The sequence below is a fragment of the Polypterus senegalus genome, chromosome 14 (genome assembly GCF_016835505.1).
Source record: "Polypterus senegalus isolate Bchr_013 chromosome 14, ASM1683550v1, whole genome shotgun sequence".
Lineage (NCBI taxonomy): Eukaryota > Metazoa > Chordata > Cladistia > Polypteriformes > Polypteridae > Polypterus > Polypterus senegalus.
Genome location: NC_053167.1, coordinates 2,441,068 through 2,457,420, shown reverse-complemented (window position 1 = coordinate 2,457,420; position 16,353 = coordinate 2,441,068). Strand labels below are relative to the sequence as shown.

At 36.9% G+C, this 16,353-nt stretch overlaps 1 protein-coding gene across 2 annotated transcripts in view; it reads left to right on the top strand.

Annotated features, from left to right (window-relative positions):
• The window catches only part of stk35 (serine/threonine kinase 35), a 66,727-nt gene that overhangs the window by 35,240 nt on the left and 15,134 nt on the right, over positions 1-16,353 (top strand). Inside the window, exon 3 of one of the 2 annotated variants that reach the window (XM_039734529.1) lies at positions 7,952-9,035. The exons of the other annotated variant lie outside the window; for it this stretch is intronic. The gene's annotated coding sequence lies outside the window, so the exon portion shown is untranslated. Of the gene's footprint in view, positions 1-7,951; positions 9,036-16,353 lie in introns of those variants that run through there. 2 annotated transcript variants of the gene reach the window in all.

The window sequence follows — 16,353 nt, the reverse complement described above, 5'->3', positions numbered from 1 at the left end:
GGAATGCCTGTTGAACATCTTACATTCACGAGTACCGATTTGGGTGGTGAACACTTCGATGAATGAAACCTGTTATCTTTACAACGGTTCACGAACACGGAATATAACACAACACATCCTCCAAATACGAACATGATTGAAAGAAATAATGATAATCAAATCCTTGATGACAGCAACACTCATAACGGTCACAAAACTATTACAGTGACAATCATGTTACACTATTTTTAAAATGTTTCCTTGTCTTACAACAAGCACAGCTGAGAAGCTTTGATGCCTTGTACTCCATAACACGTTAAAAAAATAACTCATTTAATCACACTTTGCATTCCAAGCAAAGGGGAACTTTTGTCAATGCATGATTTCCTGGTATATCGATTACATTGATGCACACATCAGAGCTACAAAAATGTAAGAGTCGGAAGAAAGCACGTTGCTAGGACTGATTGGAGGCAAATTTAATTTCAAAAGACTACCCGACGGAAGCCTTGATAAAAGCATGGTTTTGTGCAAACTGTGCAAAAAGGAGTTTGCATACCACCGAAGCACTTCAACCTTACGGTACCATCTAAATGCAAAATATGTTACAGCGAGCACAGAAACTGTGTATGCTATTAGCACTAGCAGTACGAGTTCGAGTACCAACAAAAGGTGTCGGCAGCCCAAACCTGATGAAATGACTGGTTTCAGGACCAAAATGAGTAAGTCAACATCGGTCAAACTTACAAATTCTCTCGCAAAATGGATTGCTTTGGATTGTAGACCACTAACAGTGGTGGAAGATAGGGGGCTAGAAAATGTGCTACAGTTAGCGTCTGGTGATCCAACTATCCAACTGCCGCGCCGAAAGACTATTTCAAGTAAAATTCAACAGCTTTATGACACTAAAAAACAAGCAAAATTAGCCACTTTGTGGCTGTTTCCTTTTCTTTTTCATTACTTCTTTAACTCACTACTTCTCTGCTGCAAAGCGCGGGTATTTTGCTAGTGTATGTATATATATGTGTGTGTGTATATATATATATATATATATATATATATATATATATATATATATATATATATATATATATATAAATAAAATTAGCCTCTCATACTTGGAGAACTTGGGAGGAGGCAGCATATTGTTTTCTGTTGAACTTTAAGATAAGGAGCTGACAGAGTACAAACTGACAGGACTTATTTTGCATTTCTAGTATTTTAGAATGCAAGCAAAATCAACTAAAATACTTTCTTTGTAATTTACTGCAAGGCCACTGATCATCTTTTAGCCAGTTCCAATGCCCCTTCAAATGTGTTTTTCTTTTTATCAAGTTGGTAATTTCATTGCACTATAGTGTCCTATTGTAAATCATGAGTTTGGAGTAAGTATGGAGTAGTTCTTTGTGTATCCATTTTCTTAGACTGTACTTTACCTTCTGTCATAAATATTGGTGAGTTACCTTAGAGTGGCAAAAACCTAGAAATGTGCATGACTGTTTGCAGTATAATGTTATTTTATCCAGTAGATTGCAGCAGCATACCATCCCGAGAGGAGTTATTCTGGTTTAACACGGTTAAAGTGGGTCATTACCGTCACCCCAAGTTTGACTCGAGAATAACTGCAATTACTTACATTTCTGACCCTGAGTAACACTAAAGCTGTTAAAGGAAGTTTTCATTTTACCTTCAAATACCACATATGTGTTGTCAAGTACCATCTTAATATAAAATGTCCAAATTATAGCTAGTCAGTTTGCATGATGCTTTTTTCCCCACCATTTACAGCATCTGTTTTCTAAGCTTTGCATAAATATGCACTACATTATCTTAACGTATAAAGGGAGGAAGAAATTTGTAGATATGGGATGAATGTTCAGATTTAGCATTAAGTGTTCACATGGCATGAATGTAGAGATTTTCTCATCATTTTGCATCACAGGTTTACATTGTTTATCCATTACTTATATAATCAGTAAGAAACCATCAGTTTTATTTTTCATTTTCCGAAAGTGATAAAAAAATGAGTCGTCTTGAGGCTAACAAGATTAGTGACCAAAAAAATTAATGGCATTCTGCTTGAAATTGTGCGACCAGTGAAGCTTTTATTTGAAAAACTTGGAAGGTTTCAAATTTTAAAACAAGAGAAATAGAAGAAATTTGCAAATTGTGAAAATGTTTTGTGTAATCTAAATAGCCTACTGTATTTAAGTCTACACTGAGTTAGTTCTTTGAGACACCTAAGTGAATTGGTCCCCTGTTTGCTCTAACGAGACTCTATACTTGTTAGATAATTAACTCTGATCAAAGTTTTAAGTGTGGCACAGAGGTGCAAGCCCATGTTAACTGCACTGTGGCTGAGAGTTTAGCTGATGAGTCTATAGCCCAGGTAACTCCTGTAAACTGAGATATCAAAAGTCACTAGTCCACTGCATATCTGGTAGAATTTGGTGTTGTCCTTCTGCCATTTCTGGAGCTTCCTAACCTTGTGGAATGGAACAGGATACTACTGATGACTATTTTTCATCTAAAGATGATATCAAGATAAAAAGATTGCACTGGATCAGCGTTGAGGATTAGAGATCCTGTAACATTAAAATGTTGCCCCAGTCATGTAACAGGGTACCGTTTGAATTACTTGAAAATACACATCACACTATGTATGGTATTGCCTGATGAGCTTCTGATTCCTGATACAAAGTGTCCATAGAAATCTTGGGGCATTTTCAGAACATACCAGGGGTGCGGAAATCCAACGCCCGACTCGTCTGACATGGGTAAATTGACCATTGGACAAGCGTGTTTTCTGGTTTCAGTTGTCCGCAGACAAGTGCAATTTTCTGGATAAAAAAGAATTAAATGTGCAGTGCAGGGCACATTTTTACCACTACTTTCAAATTTTAAACATTTTGGTACGTACTTCATGCGGAAACAGTCTACTTAGGCATGTTCTTCATGTCTCAAATTGGTATTAATTATTGTTTACAAAATGATGGCTGATTTTTCAAAGGGGTAGCACTCTTGTAGTCTTACATAAGTATTTTACCCTACTATTTACATGCTTGGAGATGCGGTCATTTTTTTCATACCGACATTACGATGTTATTTGATGATTTTTCATTATAATCGAATAACTTTTATATATTATTGATAAAATTATTTTTTTCTACATAAAAATGCGATCATTTCACCTACAATGCAATTGTTTTCGCCACCTAAAGCTTGTTAGGCATTTGATCTTTTCTGATTTCGCGTAGGTTGTGATATATGGAGGAGTTAAGAAATTTATTGCGTGACATCAATTTTGATGAGCTGTCTATAGACCATTTTTGATTAGAGAATTTTTCATATAAAACAAGTTGGTTTCGCGCTGTCAGTTTATTAAAAATAAACAAAACATTCTAACGGTTTCCAAATGTTATGAAATATCAATAAAAATCTTCACTTAGACGCAGTTATTTTTTTTCCCAACAACATCGGTAATATTTACTTCTTTGGAAATGTACCATCTTGCTGAATTTCGAATATGTCATTAGGAATTACCTGCGTAACCCATACTGCACTGCGGTAAGCACGTTCTCACTGTATGTGTGTTGTTGAAACTGAAGCAAGTAGCATCGCGGTTGAGAAATGGATCATTTCTTGATTAAAACTGGCACAACAGGCCTTGAAAAACCTAAGGAAGCATAGTAAGGCCACTATGAAAAAAATACAGGCACAGTGAAGACAAAAAAATGTAAATGTCGAGATTAAAGTCGACATGTTGACTTTATTCTCGTTGTTTATTTTGTCAGTAGAATGTCGCAAAATAAACTTCATCTAAAAATGAATGTTTCATTTACTAGATTTTCCCAAACCCCGTCATAAATTAATGTAGCACATTAACTGCTTTATATTAAGTGTTCCCCGACCCTGTTCTTAATCTCTACGCGCTTCTTAAACTGACTTCCTCTTACACTGAGAGGCACCGGGCAGTGATCGCCGCATGTTGACTTCATGATATTCTTGCTTTATGAACATTCAGAATACTAAGATAAATACTTGATATCTTTTTCACGATGAAATGCATTCAACCATGTATTAGACATGGGTGGCGGGGGGCACAGTGGCGTGACTGTAGTCCTGCTCCCTTGCATTAAGGGTTCTCATGTCTACGTTCAGTGTAGAGAAGTTTATGGCAGGTGTGACAAGGCTCCAAAAAACTGGATATTTGAATGGGTATTGCACAGGTTTAACTGAAATATTGTGTAAATGTTGGGTTCATGATCTGGAGGTCGGAGATACGAACGCAGAATTCAATAGATGTTTTTCTGAGCAGGCTTTCTTTATTGCATGTTTGCTGTGTCTATCGTATGTACTAAACCCCCTGTTCCTAGCCTTTGTCTTTCTCCATATAACCAATCACCACACGATAAACGTCTTTGTGAAATTAAAACTAGTTATAAACCTAGACCTTAGTTTTCAGAACTTTAAAAACAATTTTCGTTGTACATGTTTAATTATGCCATCCATTCAGAGGTCTAAGCTTATAACTAGTTTTAATTTCACAAATACGTTTATCGTGTGGTGATTGGATACAGTGGAGGAAATAATTATTTGACCCCTCACTGATTTTGTAAGTTTGTCCAATGACAAAGAAATGAAAAGTCTCAGAACAGTATCATTTCAATGGTAGGTTTATTTCAACAGTGGCAGATTGCACATCAAAAGGAAAATCGAAAAAATAACTTTAAATAAAAGATAGAAATTGATTTGCATTTCATTGAGGGAAATAAGTTTTTGAACCCTCTAACAAAAAAAGACTTAATACTAAGTGGAAAAACCCTTGTTTGCAAGCACAGAGGTCAAACGCGTTTCTTGTAATTGATGACCAAGTTTGCACATTTTAGGAGGAATGTTGGTCCACTCCTCTTTGCAGATCATCTCTAAATCCCTAAGGTTTCGAGGCTGTCTCTGTGCTACTCTGAGCTTGAGCTCCCTCCATAGGTTTTCTATTGGATTAAGGTCCGGAGACTGACTAGGCCACTCCATGACCTTAATGTGCTTCTTCTTGAGCCACTCCTTTGTTGCCTTTGCTGTATGTTTTGGGTCATTGTCGTGCTGGAACACCCATCCACGACCCATTTTCAGTTTCCTGGCAGAGGGAAGGAGATTGTCGCTCAGGATTTCACGATACATGGCTCCGTCCATTTTCCCGTTAATGCGATTAAGTTGTCCTGTGCCCTTAGCAGAAAAACACCCCCAAAGCAAAATGTTTCCACCCCCATGCTTGACGGTGGGGACGGTGTTTTGGGGTCATAGGCAGCATTTTTCTTCCTCCAAACACAGCGAGTTGAGTTAATGCCAAAGAGCTCTATTTTGGTCTCATCAGACCACAGCACCTTCTCCCAGTCACTCTCTGAATCATTCAGGTGTTCATTGGCAAACTTCAGACGGGCCTGCACATGTGCCTTCTTGAGCAGGGGACCTTGAGCCCTGCAGGATTTTAATCCATTGCGTGTAATGTATTTCCAATGGTTTTCTTGGTGACTGTGGTCCCTGCTAATTTGAGGTCATTAACTAACTCCTCCCGTGTAGTTCTAGGATTCTTTTCACCTTTCTCAGAACCATTGACACCCCACGAGGTGAGATCTTGCGTGGAGCCCCAGAGCGAGGTCGATTGATGGTCATTTTGTGCTCCTTCCATTTTTGAACAATCGCACCAACAGTTGTCACCTTCTCTCCCAGCTTCTTGCTAATGGTTTTGTAGCCCATTCCAGCCTTGTGCAGGTCTACAATTTTGTCTCTGACATCCTTGGACAGCTCTTTGGTCTTTCCCATGTTGTAGAGTGTGGAGTCTGCTTGATTGATTGATTCTGTGGACAGGTGTCTTTTATACAGGTGACTAGTTAAGACAGGTGTCCTTAATGAGGGTGACTAATTGAGTAGAAGTGTCTAACCACTCTGTGGGAGCCAGAACTCTTAATGGTTGGTAGGGGTTCAAAAACTTATTTCCCTCAATGAAATGCAAATCAATTTCTATTTTTTATTTAAAGTTATTTTTTCGATTTTCCTTTTGATGTGCAATCTGCCACTGTTGAAATAAACCTACCATTGAAATGATACTGTTCTGAGACTTTTCATTTCTTTGTCATTGGACAAACTTACAAAATCAGTGAGGGGTCAAATAATTATTTCCTCCACTGTATGTGCAGAAAGAAAAGGGATAGGAACTGGGGGTTTAGTACGTCAGATAGAGACTTGAGTCTAAAAGTAAGAAAAAAGTTGGTTCAATTGAAAAAGCGTTTTCTAAAGCTGATTGCTCGAAAGATTGAGCGTTATGCTAGGCTGTTCAATACTGCTTCTTTAGAAGAGTTTGACCCACGACCAGCTATGGAATTTCTGGCTGTCACCTGGCAACAGGCACATCACTCATAAAAAACCTGAAAAGTCATCAGCATCCACTTCTGCAAGACCATCAGTCCAGGAACATTGCAGTTCAGCTCAAGCAGAAATGAACAGCATTCAGCCCATGCTGTCTGAGATGGTAAAGATTCTTGGGGGAGAAGATGTTGCAAGACAAAAGCTGAAGAACATGGCAGAAAATGAATCAGGACAGTGTTCTGTTATGTAACTGTAATATATGAAATAGAACTAGTGTAGCTATAATGAAGGCATTGTTTATTAGCCAGTTAAAATAAGGGAATCGTTTATATAATATTCTAGAGCAAGGTGGCAAAATACTATACTCCCTGAAAGAACTTTTTTCAGTTTTAAAATGGAATGCAGTTTGGGTATCAATAAAAGAGATCAGAAAAAATAAACTATTTTTCACTTTTGTTATTTGTTTATGGGCAAGTGAATTTAACTGGCGGACAAGTGGATTTTCTAAGTTTTAAACAAATTTGATTTCCACACCCCTGCATATAGCACTTGTCTCTCCACCTTTGTAAATTAATAGGAGTCTGGATTAATTAAACCAGGCAACAGTTTACCACTTGGCCAGGGTTTATATTTTTTAATTCACTAAATAAACCTGTGTTGCTCTGTGTCAGAAGGTAGATTCCAGTGTTACTTTTCCACAGTAGCTGCCACCAAATCAGAGGTTGATTGTTGTGAGATGTCTGTTTTTAGCACTAGTGTTGTACTCTGCTTTTTTAATTGAGTCATCATTGCCAGTCTACTACTTTATTCTTATTTGCTTGCCACTGCAGTGCAGCTTTTATCTAGAACTTTATTTGGTTATTCTTTACACTGAAAACTTCCATGGTTGCTTGTAGTGCTGGACTTTTTTCCCTTTTTTATGTAATTCATTTTATATCATTGCTAAGTCATTATGTAACATTAATTTCAGCTACAATTTATAGCATCTTTCCTGAAGCCACACTCTTCGTAAAGCAGCAGTGGGAAATGGTTGAAGCCTTCTAAAAGACTGTGTGGACAGTGGTATGCCACAGAACTGTAATTAGTACAGCTGTACTGCCTTATTTATGTGTGTACAGTAGAAAACAGTCTTTCTTTATTTACTGTATATGTTTTATAATGTACTCTTTTCTACTCATACTGATGCTTATAATATAGACATTATTTCAGGATATTTGCAATTTTGCATGCTCCGTCATTTCTTCAGTGACACATCTTGTAATGCATCTTAACATTACTATGTTTTTACAAGTGTTTTAATGGTGATATTTGTGGAAGGTCTTACGTAAAGTCTGAATAACTGGCTGTTTAAAATTGGGTGCTATAAACCAAACAACACTAACTATGCCTATTGCTCACAAGTAGCTAACAGACTCAAAATCAGAAGTTATTTTTATTTAAGGTACTGTAATTCTGTCATGAATACATGTGATCCTGAGAGTTTTCATTTCTGCATTCAATTTAAGTGGAAAACTGTGTTGTTTTTTTTTTTTTTTTTGTTCTACTGTATGTCTGAAATATTTAAATTTACAATTGACATTTATGCATTTGTTTTTTTTTTGGTTTATAGAAATGTTTACCATGGACCCAAGATTCCAAGAGATTTGAAGGCGAAGAAAAGGGATATACTGTAAATGTGTGATCCACTGAAATTCAATTTAATGTCTATCATGTTTTTGTTATGAGGGGATCGGGAGGGATAGTTACTTTGGTGTCTTTGAAAACAAGCTTAACATCCCCTATGCAAGAAAGAGGCCCTGCACAGAGAAAGCTAGAATTTGACATGGTTTGGACATTGTCTTATACTATGCCATTTAGTGCACAGAATTGATGTGGTTGCTTTTTATCAAAAAGTGTTTACAAAACAGAAACCAGTAAGAAATTTTCAGTTGGTAATATTGAAGCATTTTCCACTGGCAAAAACTGTGTGGCCTTTCAAATTGGATTTGCATTTCTGCCTCTTGTCCTACCTGTCACATTTTTGTATTGTTTAAATTATTACCTTCTGCATTCCTTGAAGAGCTGCTGCTGTTGTTCTTTCTTTCTAAACTTTGCTGATTGTTTTATTCAGGCTGTGTTTTGTTTAATTTGTGAACACAGTAAAAAGGCTCAAGAATTAAGAAAACCTATGTTGCATTACAGTCTTTCTGTATTTACGAATTTCAGCACATCTGATGATAATGCACTGTTTTTAAGATTTCAGGCTATTTTTTTTTCCTCAAATGTATACTTGCAAAGGATATGAACTTTAGCTTCAAAGCAGATTCAAATTTCTGTAGCATTGTTTTATAAAGTGGAGATTTATGAAGGCAACACCTAACAGTTCAGGAGTTTAAAGCCCTGTTGACATCATGTACTTAAGCTTCTCTGCGACAGAAGATAACTCTCTAATACGTAGTCACTCCAAAAACGACCCGCTGTCCTTGCCACAGTACCAACTATGGCTAATATTCTCTGCAATTAACATAAAATATATGACAGTTTTTTGAAAAAGTTTAATATGTAAGCAGCCTTAGTAAAACTAACAGCAAATTGTGTGAATTTTTGTAGTGCCTTACATATTTATTTAAATGCTGCTTTGTTGTAAAACAGATAATATCCCTTTGAGATTAAAGTTCTTGTTTTTTGTAAACATTACTAGTTCAAGAGAAAAATCCAGTGTCCTCTTGTTCTTTGAAAGTAGATTGTTTTGGGTTTTTAGTTATATGTACATTTATACACACCCATCTGTGCACATTACATATGTATGTATATGGTATATACACACAGTATAATAATGTCTGGTTGTGTGAATAAATATATATAATATTTACACACATGCGTGCATGGATGTGTGTTCATATATATGTATGGTAAATGCAAATATGAAGTTCATTCATATCACATGTGCATATTAGTACTCAGTTAGGAAAAAGTCATGTTTTAAGTAGAACTTTAAAAACTTCAATTAACTGCTGGTTTTGGAAATACAAGGGACAAAATAACTTCTGTCATTTGTGCAAAGTAAAAAAAAATGCATTTACTTATAGCAGCAGTTTTAGATCTGTGCACAATAAGTTGATTCTTTGATATTTAACTTCATATTAAACCACATTGTTTGCTAAACCTTTATCTTTGGGGGATGTAACCTGGAAGAGAAAAGAGAAATGAGTTCATGTGATGTAAAGTGTGCTTGAAACTTTTTGGACCATAGTACAAATTTTTGAAAGAGATAGCATTCCACAATTTTGGGTTAGTCAGTTGAGAGCCTCAGAGGCATTCTTGTTATTTATTTTTTTTTCTTTTTGTTACTTTTGCTCAAATATCTTGTTATATCTTTTGCCTATTTTTTCTTAGGTTAGCCCTTGCATTGATTTTATGTTGCCGATTGTTAGAACTGATTGTGAGTAAAATTAAAGAGGGCAGAAAACTGAGAAACTTTCCACCTGTCTTAAAATTCGACAGTCTATTTTTTAATACTGAGAAATGAACTGCACCTGCTCTTTTATCTTCAGCATTCACATACATAGGTAGCTTTAAGGTATTACCAAAAAACACTGGACTTCCTAAAACTGCATTTAGCAACAGATGTTATAGATAATGATAAAAAAAGAAATATGTATATACACACAAGAGTGACAGAGAATTAAGACTCTTCAAGACAAAATGCTGAAATTTTATATGGAATAGAAGCTGCAGGAACACACCTCCAGATCTCTCCATATTTGTGCCCACATGAACAGTCCGCTACCTCCTTCTCCCCCATAGTTATTATTTTTCATTTTCTTCACTTCTTGGGTTTTACTTTTTCCATGTTGGATACGCACTTTATTGTAAATATTGTTCCTTAGCTGTTAATATGCTTTTTTTTTTTTTTTTTAAATTTTAGGAGACTTTTTAACTTCGGTTGTCTTTTAAACATAAAACAACCCACTGCCCTAGTTTTTCCTGTTTGGTCTTTTGTTTTTTGTTTTTTTTTTCTCAGTTTTGGTAAAGTTTTAACCAAAGATCTGGTGTACTTTTGAAAAACCTTCCGTTCTTTGCCACCCAGCCAAAAACTAACACACCATCTTTGCTACAACTGATATATAAAAAGCTATAAAGTGCACATACTGCACACATCTTGGGGCATTTACAGTAGAAATTGTAATTTTATTTTTTCTGTTATCTACATGTCAAAGTTTGTGATTCTATGAACAATTTCCATTGCTATGAAAAAAACAGGCCAACCTCCTTGTTTTCCTTTTTATTTTAAATGCAACAAGAGAATATCACTGCCTCTTTTTTAAAGCTCCACTTCCTGGGTACAGTTATCAGCAGTTCTTTTATTTTTTTTTTATATTGGCAAATACTACAATATTTCCCATACTTAGTAAATCCACCAAACAGGTTGCTACAATTTGCCTCGGTGATGATATTTTTTTGCCTCACAGGAATATTAGTTATTACACGTTGCAGTTACTGCTTCAGTGGATACAGTTTGATTTAACAAATGTCTTCTCCACAAGACTCACATTTAGTATTATCAGTAATATAGACCCAATGAATATTCTGTTCCCTTATTTTTCTTATTTTTTATTTTTTTTTTTATTTGTTTGAATCAATGAGAAGTGTCCATAGAGAGCAATGGGCAGGCTGGGTCCCCTCCTCTATGTTCTGCCGGCCTCTTTCAGTAAAACCAAACTCATTAAACCAACCAAACAAAAGCTGATTGCAATCATTATGTGCAGGAATTAACGCAATAGCTGAAGCAGCAAGATTTTTCAGCATTACTGGTAATCTGTCTTTTTAGGCCTGTTGGAGAAATACAAAAACGCTACAGTAGGACAAGATTTTCACTTTTGCTGATTGGCACTGCAGTGTTTGTCAAAAGCTGAGAACCTGAGATATTGATGCATTAATGTTTGTGGACAACACAATAGTGGAAAAAATTATTTTTCATTGCAATTCTTTACTCGTAGCTACCTCGTGATTAGGGAGATTTCTTGATAATCATCTTATAGAGCATCAATTTCTTTTCCTGGCATTTATATTTAGTTTTTAGTGGGGATGCCCAAAAACAACATTGTAATTAATTAGAACAGCACTTAGGACTTAAGTCCAAACATGTTCATTTAAAGAATGTAATAAATCAAAGTCTGCACTGTGCATGGGTCACTCAGCCTGCGGCTTCATTGTATGCCTTGGCTTGAAAGGTCTTGCCTCTTCTATAAAAGGATCAAGGTGGCATTGTATTGGAATCTTAAATTCTCTTTTAAGTACAAGGACGGATTTTCTTGCAAGAGCTTTATTTATCTTGCGTTTTGTAGTTTTTCAATTTCTGTGTTTGTCTTGTTCATGTTTAGTTATAACGTTTGCAGTTTTGATTATAAAAATGGGCTATTTGAAATTATTTAAGTGGTAGGTAGCACTGATACTCATTTTGAAATGCTTTGAAGGTGTAAGTGTACGTTCCATTTTGTGGTCCTTTTTTTACACTCAGTAATCCCTAATCTTGCCAGGCTTGGGCCATTCGGATTTTGAACGTGAATGCCAATATACTCACCGTACCATCAAAATATATTGGCATTTCTTGAAATCTGGATTGCCTGGAGACTGGTTTAGTCATAACAGATGTCTTTTGATAATATATTAGAATTAACCGCCTGTCATTCTTTAAAATTGTGCCATACCTATCGGACTACTAATGGAAGGACCTTTCACACATGGCTTTTAAAACCTGTATTTGGCAAGGACTGTAAACATGAACCCTATCAAGAAAGCCATTGCTGTTATATACACCATTGTGAGCTGACGCTGTGTCCTTTGAATGCTCCGTTCACCTCCGAGTGAGGTAGTTGAACGCCTTTCAGTTTAGAATTAGGCCGCACCACGGTGTTGTGATTCTTTGATTTGCTTGATTTCAAAAATGTGGAATTGTACTACAGTAAGTGAAAGAGGCCTGTTGGTTTTGTCAAAAAGGTGCAAATAAATGTGATTATTTTTCAAAACCATTATTCTGTTGAAGTTTAGTACTAAAGATTTCATATTTCAATATTAGTTTGTTTGGACACAATTTGCCTCAACAGAATTTTAATTACTATTTCATATCTAGAATCTGGAAATCTGCAGTAGTAGGTTGGTAGCATGTAGGGTTGTCCATTTTGCTTCCGTGTTCTCGAACCCTCTTGCATTTCCCTTTCTTCTTCCAGCAGCTGTGCCTTCCTTTGTTATTTCGACACGTGTATCTTCTGTTGTGTGCAATTAACTCCTTTTGCTGCTGTTTTCAATGTTTTCATGAGCGATTTAATGAGGCTACTTCCTTTTGTGTGCAGCAGGGTCACCGTACACCTCGCCGATTTACAAGCAACACTGTTTTATAGTGTGTGAAAGTATTTTGTACTTTCTGATATTTCACTGTATTCTTCACAGACTTTGTTCTATGCAAGATAATCTATCACAACTGAAGACACTGTTAAAGTGAAGAGATATTTATTCTGTTACTTATATGACTTGAACTAGATCAGCCCAGTATTTTTTCAGTTTATCTTCTTTCTCTCTCTGTATTTAATAACCTGATACAGCAAACTGGAGCAAACTACCGGTGTACTTTAGCAGTGGAGGAAACTACCGGTTTATTTTTGTTGTTTATGTTAGAAATTGTTTCTGGTTTTCTTGCAATAAATGATCTAAAGTTTACATGAACCTAATGTTCTCTTTTTCTATGTTGAACTAATGGTTTTGAACAAATTCTACTGACTCTGTGAACGGTTTGGGGGTTGGGGCTGGGATTAACCATAACTTCCAAACTGGGTGGCACAGTGTTTACTGCTGCTCCCTCACAATTCAGCATCCTGGTTTCAAATCGTAATGCCTGTGCAACTGTGAGAGTTGTTCCTATGAGGTATTGTGGAATTTCTCCCACGTTCACAAAGATAAGCAGGTTAGTGCATTTCGATATTTGAAATAATCCCCTCTGTGTGTGTGAGAGAGGGAGAGAGTGAAAGAGTGGGCTGGCATTACTTCAACAGCTTCAACGTACTTGGCACCAAATGGAGCAACAAAATGGCCCTCCACGACCCTCAATTGAATTAAGCAGGGTTGTGTGAGTTCTTAGGCAGTACATCACAAAGATTGTGAAATCTGAATTAACAGGAAAATTCAACAGATTTTTGAAGTCTTCATAGAATGGAATGAACATTTTTGTAGGGTACAAAAAGACACTTGAAGGTGTAAAACATTCAGCATAAAAAAGGTAAACTAACCGCAAAACATTACAGGTTGCACCTTACAGGCTACTGTGTATGTACAGTTGTGCTTGAATTTTTCTATATTTCTGCATAAATATGACCTACAACATCACCAGATTTTCACTCAAGTCCTAAAAGTAGATAGAGAAACCAGTTAAAGAAATGAGACTAAAATATTATACTTGGTCATTTATTTATTAAGAAAAATGATCAAATATTACATATTTGTGAGTAGCAAAAGTATGTGAACCTTTGCTTTCAGTATCTGGTGTGACCCCCCTTTGCAGCAATAACTGCAACTAAACGTTTCCGGTAACTTCTGATCATTCCTGCACACCGGCTTGGAGGAATTTTAGCCCATTCCTCCGTACAGAACAGCTTCAACTCTGGGATATTGGTGGGTTCCTCAAATTAACTGCCCGCTTCAGGTCCTTCCACAACATTTCGATTGGATTAAAGTCAGGACTTTGACTTGGCCATTCCAAAATATTAACTTTATTCTTCTTTAACCATTCTTTAGCAGAACGACTTGTGTGCTTAGGGTCGTTGTCTTGCTGCATGACCCAACTTCTTTTGAGATTCAGTTCATGGACAGATGTCCTTACGTTTTATTTTAGAATTCTCTGATATAATTCAGAATTCATTGTTCCATCAATGACGGCAAGCCGTCCTGGCCCAGATGCAGCAAAACAGGCCCAAACCATAATATTACCACCACCATGTTTCACAGATGGGATAAGGTTCTTATGCTGGAATGCAGTGTTTTCCTTTCTCCAAACTAACGCTTTTCATTTAAATCAAAACGTTCTATTTTGGTCTCATCCGGCCTCAAAACATTCTTCCAATAGCCTTCTGGTTTGTCCACATGATCTTTAGCAAACTGCAGACAAGCAGCAATGTTTTTTTTGGAGAGCAGTGGCTTTCTCCTTGCAACCCTGCCATGCACACCATTGTTGTTCAGTGTTCTCCTGATGGTAGACTCATGAACATGAACATTAGCCGATGTGAGAGAGGCCTTCAGTTGCTTAGAAGTTACCCTGGTGTCCTTTGTGACCTTGCCGACTATTACACGCCTTGGTCTTGGAGTGATCTTTGTTGGTCGACAACTCCTGGGGACGGTAACAATGGTCTTGAATTTCCTCCATTTGTACACAATCTGTCTGACTGTGGATTGGTGGAGTCCAAACTCTTTAGAGATGGTTTTGTAAACTTTTCCAGCTTGATGAGCATCAACAACTCTTTTTCCGAGGATGTGCCATGATACACTTCCACAAGCATGTGTTGTGAAGAGCAGACTTTGATAGATCCTGTTCTTTAAATAACACAGGGTGCCCACTCACACCTGATTGGCATCCCATTGATTTGAAAACACCTGACTTGAATTTCACCTTCAAACTAACTGCTAATCCTAGAGGTTCACATACTTTTGCCACTCACAAATATGTAATATTTGATCATTTTCCTCAATAAATAAATGACCAAGTATAATATTTTTGTCTCATTTGTTAAACTGGTTTCTCTTTATCTACTTTTAGGACTTGAGTGAAAATCTGATGATGTTTTAGGTCATATTTTTGCAGAAATGTAGAAAAATTCAAGTACAACTGTACATACACTGTAGCCTGTAAGGGTTCACAAACTTTCAAGCACAACTGTATGTAGGTGACTAACAGCATTTTGTGGCAAGTATTTTGTTATCACCATCAGTGTCAGTATTGGAGAAGAGCTGCAGCAGTCATTTCTCTAAATGCAATGATAGATACAGGAATGTTGAATAAAGTGTGTTACGAGATGTATTGCGATGGGTGGGACCGAAACGAAATATGACGAAGCTAGACATTGCATAAAACCAGCTTTTCATTGCATGACGTCTAGTCAAAGGAGATCTCAGAGTTGACAACTGCAGTTGCTAATCTCATCACCCTGAGAATGTCCGATTATACAGTCGTGGACAAAAGTTTTGAGAATGTCACAAGTATCCATTTTCACAAAGTCTGTTGCTTCAGTGTTAAAGATCTTTTTGTCAGATGTTTCTATGGTATACTGAAGTAGAATTACAAGTGTTTCATACGTTTCAAAGTCTTTTATTGACAATTACATTAAGTTTATGCAAAGAGTCGATATTTGCAGTGTTGGCCCTTCTTTCTTTTTCAAGACCTTTGCAATTCACCCTGGCAGGCTGTCAATCAACTTCTGGGCCAAATCCTGACTGATGGCAGCTCAATCTTGCATAATCAATGGTTGGAGTTTGTCAGAATTTTTGGGTTTTTGTTTGTCCACCCGCCTCTTGAGGATTGACCACAAGTTCTCGATGGGATTAAATTCTGGGGAGTTTCCTGGCCATGGATCCAAAATTTCAATCTTTTGTTCCCTGTGCCACATAGTTATCACTTTTTCCTTATGGCCTGGTGCTCCATCATGCTGGATTGTTCATTGTTGATCATCAGAATGTTCTTGGATGGATGGAGAAGTCTCGGAGGATGTTCTCTTTATGTTTTTAGGCAAAATTGTTAGTGAGCCCTGTACTCTCTGGGCTGAGAAGCAACCCCATGTGACATGAATGGTTTGAGGATGCTTTACTGTTGGCATGACACAGGACTGATGGTAGCGCTGCTCACCTTTTCTCAGTCCTTAGCAGTCCAATCCCTGTACCTTTTGCAGAATATCCGTCTATCCCTGATGTTTTTCTTAGCTTCTTTGCTGCCCTTCTTGACACCAGGCCATCCTCCAAAAGTCTTCACCTCCCTCACTGTGCGTGCAGATG